Source organism: Schistocerca gregaria, chromosome 2, assembly GCF_023897955.1.
Source record: "Schistocerca gregaria isolate iqSchGreg1 chromosome 2, iqSchGreg1.2, whole genome shotgun sequence".
Taxonomy (NCBI): domain Eukaryota; kingdom Metazoa; phylum Arthropoda; class Insecta; order Orthoptera; family Acrididae; genus Schistocerca; species Schistocerca gregaria.
Genome location: NC_064921.1, coordinates 403,480,168 through 403,488,997, shown reverse-complemented (window position 1 = coordinate 403,488,997; position 8,830 = coordinate 403,480,168).

Below are 8,830 nucleotides of genomic sequence, written 5' to 3'. Positions count from 1 at the left end.
CCAAAAAGTCTTTTAATGTTGTCACATAATGTTCCAAATACTGTTTTGGAATGACAGTTCAGGTGAAGTGAGCCTCAGTGAAAAAAAAGATATTAAATGAAGAGCAGTCAGTCACATCATTAACTAACTGCTGCCTATGTCTGGCATCCTGAGGCTTTAATTCCTGCACCAATAGGCATTTCTGCAGAATATGGTGCACTGGAAATCTATGTATATTTAAAGAACTTGCGTGCTTGTGTATGGAGATGTTAGGATCATCACAGACAGACTGATTTACCCTCCCCATGAATTTGCCCATTCTTGATGTCCTTGGTCACCTGGGTTTCAGTTTGGCCAGTGTTGAATCATTCTCCTCAAACATTTTGATCCATTTCCAGTTAAAGGAAGCACTTGGAGCTCATTTACATCATGCAGGCCATGATCACTCCAAAATTTCCTCCGTACTATTGTCGCTGAGTCACCGTTGTAAAATTCTCACAAACAGAACACGTGGTCCCTCCTGAGAAGTGCTCTATATCAGCTGAATTCCTAAAGGCCAAATAGGTGATCATCGTACCCCTGATTCTCAAATTTGTTGCACATGCACAGAGAGCCCTTCAAATTGTCTTTTGAGACACCCTGCATATTGCTAGAATCATAATTTAAAGCTGGTTAGGAGAACTTTGTTCACACTCACGTAGCACAGTTGGAGATATTTCCCAAACTGCATACCGCACTAGCATCTGCTCCCTTCCATACCATCTTTACAGTCTCTGACTGATTTACATATCCCTACCAATAAACTGCCATCTGCTTTACCTATGACTGAACCTGTGTGTTATTATCCCATTTCATATCCGTACAAAGTGTTGCTCCCTGGTATTTGCACATATTGTCAGATTTGAAATGAGATACTGTAGTGAGGGATACTACTTTTCTCATTTTGTGAAGCACACAGTTTTACATTTTTGAACATTTAAAGCAAGTTGTCAGTCTTTCCACCACTTTGAAATCGTATTGAGATCTGAATCAACATTAGTGCAGCTCTTTTTATACAGTTCTGGATAACTGCACCATCTGTGAAAAGTCTGAAATTACCATCAATATTGTCTGCATAATGATTAATGTAACACATGAGCAGCAAGGGTCTCAACACACCTCCTTGGGCGCACCTGAAGTTACATCAACATGTGCTGATGGTTCTCCACCCAAGATACTGCGTTCTCCCTACCAAAAAGCTGTGCCCAGGTACAAATTTCGCATGATACCTCAGGTGATCGTAAGTGTAAGTGTGGTATTGAGTCAAATGCCTTTCAGAAATCAAGAAGTAATGCATCTACCTGACTGTCAAGATGTCGTGTGTGAAAAGTGAAAGTTGGGTTTCACATGATCACTGATTTAGGAATCTACGCTTGTTGGCATGGAGGAGGTCATTCTGTTCAAGACACCTCATTCAGGCACTGAGACACCTACCTATACAGCCAGTGCGGTAGCCAGTCTACGTTGGGGTCATTCTGCACCCTTTTGGTTCAGCCCCTGCCTGCCAACACTTCTGATACCTAAGCTGCTCCATCCCCCTTGTATACCTAGGAACGGTTGCTTGTCATTATGCAGCATCTCAGCTCGTGACAGTGGCCTCTGTGCCAGACAGCCCTTACTATGGCTGGGCAGCATGCATAAGGAGAGCCACTGATCGGAGTGGGTGGCATCAGGTTGAAGAGTGTACATATGAAACGCATTAAGTTCCAAAAATCTGGTCATTCTTCTATGACTGCCTCTTTGGGTGGGATACACCTGTGGCCCTTCGTGCCTGTGGCCATCTTCGTGATGTACCGGTGTCCATTCCCAGTCACCAGTCTTTGAATTACATTCAGGTTGTCATTTTTCATAGGACCTCATCTGTCAAATTGATGAACTCTGGGCCAATCTGGGATGATGTGGCGTTCATTTTGTGCTGTAAGTCCAGAAAGGCCATAAGGACAAACACATTGATACCAGCACCTTTATTCTGGAATTTGAGAAGGATACCATCCAGGAGAAGGTCAAACTTATGGTTATTCGTGTGATGCGAACCCATATGTCCTGCCACCCATTATATGTTTTAGGTGTTTGCATTTCGGGCACATATCTTCCTGCTGTACGATGGACCTTCTATGCAGTGAATGTAGTTGCCCACTCCATGAGGCAAGCCCCTGTGTTCCACCACCCATGTGCATTGGTCGTCTCAACCATCACTCTCAACATTCACTGGAAAGGAAGGAAAAGAAGATACAAGGGTGCATGTTCCTTGATGGTTTATCTTCCACTGAGACTCATCAGAAATATGACCATCTTAACACTGTGTGTGACATCTAACTTCACCTCTGTTGCATCCTCCTCCCTCATCCCTTCTCCTTATCCCAGTTCCATCCCCATCTTCTCCCGCCCTGCCCTGTGAATCCAATGCCACCTGTCTGGGTGCCACTCCCCGTACCCAGCTGGAGTAGTGTCCCCCTTCTCCAGCATCTGCTGGTGATGAGAAACCCTCACCTAGTGTCTCCCAGACTGGAGGCCTGCTGCCACATATTGACCACAGGACGCACCGTCCATACACCTTGAGGTTGCCTGCTCTCTCTTAGTTCCAGATTTTGCTGAAGCGCATGCTCTCTCTCCATGCCGTCCGTACACCTTGAGGTTGCCTGCTCTCTCTCAGTTCCAGATTTTGCTGAAGCGCATGCTCTCTCTCCATGCCATGCCCTCCTCAACTTACAAAAGAGAAGTAGAAGAAACATAAGTCCTGGCATTCACAAAGGTGCCAATTCCCCCCCCCCCCCCCCCTTCCAATCCTTCCTGCAACCTGAGTGTGACCTCTTGTTTAAGGACGTCACTCCATTCTTGTTGGTGACGAATGGTGACACAATAGTGTGACTAGTTTCAGCCCATTCACCTTCCATTTGGATCCCCATTCCATACTTATTCAGTGGAATTGTTAACGGATACTACCAACGCCTTCTGGAGTTGCAATCCCTTAATTTATTTGACTCTGCAGCTTATGTCATTTTGCTGATGCTCACTCACTGGCCCTTCGTGGGTTCTGTGTCTTCTGTCGGAACGGGATCGGTCCTTTGGGTGCTTCCAGTGGCATTTGCATTTTCGTCTGTACAGACATTATTAGTATCCTTCGTACCACATTGGAGGTGGCTGCCGTTTGGGTTCACTTGGATTCTGTAGTCACAGTATGACGAAGCAAGTTGGGATATTTTTTACTTCCCCTCTTGTTTTGTCATCTGCCTCCTTAAAATTCATTTTTCCATGTCAGACTACGTGAGTGTAATCTGCATTTTCATAAAAGAGAAAGGTTGGCCCTCAGTTTTGAAGAATATAACACTAGATCTAATTTTGTACTTAGTTTTATGTACGCAATTGATTTTCTAATTTATTTTGACTATTCCTAGTTAATATCTTTCATTATAAGGCGAAATCGGCAACTGTTTCATAACTTAAAATTCTGTTGTTGACCTATAAGCAAATATAAATTCTGTACTAATTATAAACATTTGGAGGAACAACTAATAGTATTCTTAAGGATCTATTTGGTTCTGTTCGAAAGCATGTTAGCAAATCCACCAGCCCTTAATTAACAGTTTTGTCAAAAGTATTGTTTGCATAACTATATATGTTAATTTTAAGGGGGGACGTTGATGAAATTGACCAAAAATGTCAATTTTCGATTTAGTTTTTATTTGTTAGTACAACTCATGGACAATAAGTTCCCAAAGTTTCAATGTTGAAAGTGCTTCCGGAGCGCCTGAAAATTAATTAAAAGTGTGACGCGGCCTCCCTGCCACGCCCACGTTTTGAAGCAGGCCTTCAATACCAGCTCAATGAATGATTCTGTGTATTACTTTCAACCAAACGTGTGTGGGATACATCTAGAAGGCCTTGATACATACTCTTTGGTTTTATAGATCACCTCTGACTCTGTTCCATAACTTAGAAAACAATAACAAACTAACTGCATTCTTAATGACGAAGCAATTCTTTTTTTGCCTTGTGATACTGATGGAGATTTATACAAGTGTTCGATTCTTTCTTAATTCAGTTGTGCCAGGATCACAAAGTGTATAAAAAACTGAATAAACTGCATTTGAATAAGTTAATGAATGGAAGACGTGAGAAACAATGAGAAACCAGCAATGAGGCTACGTTCCCGCAGCTGAAGTCAGTTGAAGACCTGGTAAAGGAAAGAAGACAGACAACAAGAAACCAGAAGAGAAGCCTTGAAGGGAAAGACGACCCACAGTACGAATGTGGTGCCTTCTGAAGAAGTGATATAAGGAAAAAAGTTAGGTTGAACTTCAAATTTCGTTTCCTGAAAAGTTTGTTTTTGAAAGTTAATGTACCTTTTCCTCAGATTCTATGAATGCTAGAGGTATGAAAGTTTGTACACATATTTTTGTAAACATAGTAAATGTTGTCTCAAGAGCAAAATTTGAAATTCTGACTGCAAGCTGAGATATGGGGCAAAGTGCTTGGAATTTTGCATAAAAAATTGTACTTGTGGAATTATAATTTAAAAATTATGAAAATTCTCCTATTTGACCTATTCCAAAAACCTCATGAGAGAAGCTTACAACATATAAAGCTATGAAACAGAAAGTGTGGTACAAAATTTCACTGCCATATCTCCAAAACTGTGGATTTGGTGCATTTTTGAAATGTGTTTTTCATTTGGCTTAATCTTTGTAGTAGAAGAAACTGTTAAAAAGAACCAGTTTTTATGTATTCAGTTAATTTAATGAATTAAGTTTCATTTGTAATTTCTATAAATTTAACTTCAAACAATTTGTAGGTTCAGTACCTATTATTGGGAGGATATATAAGGGCCCAAATTTTGGTGCCGAGACTGTCAGTCCACAGCCGAGTTTCAGACGAGGAACCTGTGTTGGTTCTAGCGTCAACAATGCACCAACTTAATTGTGAAGTAAGTGTTACACCAATAGGCCATGTGTTAAAGCAATCACAGAGTCTGTTCAATTTATTTGAAAAACTTTGAAATGTGTGGTTAGGTTCTTACTGCCTGTAGATGTTCAACGGTAAAGTATCATAGCAGGCTTATCAAAAGTTAAACAATAGTGTTACTGGCCATATAACTGTATATTATTGGGGGTTGTGAACAGTGAAAGTAAAGAACTGTGAAATGCAACTGTGCACCTGTCGGCTACATTATTTACAGTAGTCAGTGTCGAAATTACAAACCCCATTTCTCAACCAGTGTAGCAACACAGTACCTTGACTCCACGGGCAACCAACAAAGTAATAAAGCAGGTAAAGTCACAACAGTTTGCAGTCTCTATCTCCCTTCTGACAGGCCGCCTATACCCACTGCCCTAACTGCCCACCTTCACCAGCTTCCCCATCTCTCTTCCCTCCCTTCCTTCCTCCTCTGGGACTTTAATGCCTATCAACCCTTGTAGGGTGCTTTATCTTCTAGTCAGTGTATTCTCATAGACCAGTTTGTTGTGGACAACAACCTGTGCATTCTTAATGATGGTTCCCTTACCTATATTAGTGTCGTACATATGGCACTCTACCTGTGATCGATTTTTTTTCCCCCACTCACTTTGCCTTCTTTTTTCCTTTCATAGCAACCACTCTGCATTGTTTCTCTCATTCATTTCCCACTTCTTGATGGCAAGGTCAGCCCACTGGGCTTTCCATCACACTGATTGGCGTCTATATAACTCCAAGTTCATATTTACCTCACCTTTGCCAAAGCAGGTTTTATTGATGAAGTAGTCTCCGATATGTCCAATATGATTATTCATGCCACCGGCATTCCTGTCGCCCACTTGATGGGCCTCTTTTGCTGACTGTTGGTCACATGATGGAACATGGTCATTGCCATCTGTAATCACCATCAAGCCTTGCAATGCCTTAATTGGCACCTCTCCTACACCTGTCTTGCTACCTTTACAGGTCTTTTGCGGCAAAGCCCTTTACTTAATCAAACAGAGCAAACGTTTTTGTTGGAAATGCTTTACCTTGTCTGTAAGTTCTTCTGTCCCTTCGTCATTGGTATGGGCTACCGTCTGCACTCTCCAAGGTTGCCAACAGCCAGCTTCCATCCCCGGCCTTACCCTACTGGACAGCATTTGTAAGGATCCATGAGTTGGTGTGGAACATCTTGCAATCTATTTTGTAACAACACTGGTGTCAGCTTCCTACCTGGCTGCCTTCCTCCTACGGAAAAAGTTTCCTGATCCTTCCCACATGTTTTATGCCTTGTCAGACAGAACCCTACAATGAGCCTTCTACTGAATGGGAACCTCTGGCCATCACTTCCCTCAGTTCAGCCCTGGCCCCGATTCCATTTATAAGCAATTGCTTCAACACCTCATTTCTTCCCAGTGACTATATCTCCTCCAGGTGTTTCAACTATTTGGCTCCAAGGTGTTTTCCCCTCTCAGTGGAGGTACATTATTGTGGTTCCTGTCCTTAAACCTCATAAGGATCTGTGGGTCAAGAGATGTTGGCACGGTAGCTCAGCGTGTTCGGTCAGAGGGTTAATTCCCTCTGTAATAAAAAACTGAGTTAATCGATCAACAACGAACGTAAACGGATGTATTACGATGTCCGCCCCGAGCAGATGCAACAAACAAAACCAAACAAAATGAGATTAAAAAAAAAAAGAGGTAGTGTCTTTGCTTAATGTTCAAAACCTGCCACTGCTAAAATTTTGATTAATAATCAGCATTGGTGTCTGAAGACTTATGGCAAAAGAAGTCACCCTCATTCTTCTAACGATCTTGTGAAAGAGGGCAGAAGAGCGGAAAGAGGTTCATGGCACTCTCTTGCCCTTGGGGTGGGAAACTGCCCGTAAAAGGCGGAAGAATCAGCAATGATCAGTGGTATGGGGATGCAGAAGGCAATGGAAACCACTGCATTAAAAAAATGTATCTATAGGACATGTGGCTTGTAATCAAAAAAGTGCCATTATTATCTCTACATTGCCAAAAGATTGCAGAACGGCCCCTCATTCGGATCTCCAGAAGGGGACCGCCAAGGGGGAGGTGATCATGAGAAAAAGATTGAATAATCAATGAAAGGATAACTTTCTACGAGTTAGGGTGTGGAATGTGAGAAGCCTGAACATGGGAGGGAAGCTAGAAAATGTGAAAAGAGAAAGTTAAAGGCTCTATCTACCCTGAAACGCCAAAGAAACTGGTACAGGCAAGTGTATTCAAATACAGAGATGTAAACAGGCAGAATATGGTGCTGTGGTCACCAATGCCAGTATAAGACAACAAATGTGTGTTGCAGTCAGTAGATCAGTTACTGCTGCTACAATGGCAGGTTACCAAGATTTAAGAGAGTCTGAATGTGGTGTTATAGTTGGCACATGAGTGATCTCCGAGGTACCGATGGAATGGGGATTTTCCCATACGACAGTTTTCACAAGTGTACTGTGAATATCAGGAATCCAGTAAAAACAGATCTCTGATATAATGGCAGGAAAAACATACTGCAAGAACAGGACCGACGACGCCTGAAGAGAATTGTTCAATGTGACAGAAGTGCATCCCTGCTGCAGATTTCAATGCTGGGCCATCAAGTGTCAGCGTGCAGCACAACATCGATATGAGCTTTCAGAGCCGAAGGCCCACTCATGTACCCTTGACGACTGCACAACACAAAGCTTTATTCCTCACCTGGGCCCGTCACCGCTGACAATGGGCTGTTGTCGACTGGAAACATGTTGCCTGATCAGATGAGTCTCATTTCAAGTATGGAGACAACCTCATGAATCCATGGACCGTGCATGTCAGTAGAGGATTGTTCAAGCTGTGGAGTCATTGTAATGGTGTGGGGCCTGTGCAGTTGGAGTGATATGGGACCCCTGGTATGTCTAGATACAACTCTGACAGGTGAGGCTACATAAGCATTCTGCCTGATCACCTGCATCCATTCTGCATTCTGACGGACTTGGGCAATTCCAGCAGGACAAGGAAACACCACACACTTCCAGAATTACTAGAGAGTGGCTCCAGGAACACTCGTCTAAGTTTAAACATTTTTGCTGACCGTCAAACTTCACAGACATGAACATTATTTGAGCATATCTGGGATGCCTTGCAATGTGCTGTTCGGAAGAGATCTCCACCCCTTCGTACTCTTACAGATTTATGGACATCCCTGTAGGGATCATGGTGTCAATTCCTTCCAGCATTACTTCAGACATTAGTTGAGACCATGCCACATCATGTAGCGGCAATTCTGTGTGCTCGCATGGGCCCTACATGATATTAGGCAGGTGTACCAGTTTCTTTGGCTCTTCAGTGTAGATATAGTATGGGTCAGTGCAATAAAATGGAAGGAAGACAAGAATTTCTGGTCAGCTAAATGTAGAGTAATATCAACAGCAGCAATAAAAGGTATAACGGGCATAGGATTCATTATGAATATGAAGGTAGGCCAGAGAGTGTGTTACTGGGAACAGTTCAGTGATAGGGTTGTTGTTAACAGAATCAACAGCAAACCAACACCGACAACGATAGTTCAGGTATATATGCTGATTTTGCAAGCTGAAGACGTAGGGATTGAGAAAGTATATGAGGATATTGAAATGGTAATACAGTACAGAAAGGGAGATCAAAATCTAATAGCCATCATGAACTGGAATGCAGTTCTAGGGGAAGGAGTAGAAGAAGAGGTTACAGGAGAATATAGGCTTGGGACAAGGAAAGACAGGAGAAAGATAAATCAGGTTCTGTAATAAATTTCAGGTAGTGATAGTGAGTACTCTGTTCAAGAATCACAAGAAGAGTAGACATACTTGGAAAAGGCCGGGTAATAGGGAAAGAACACTTAG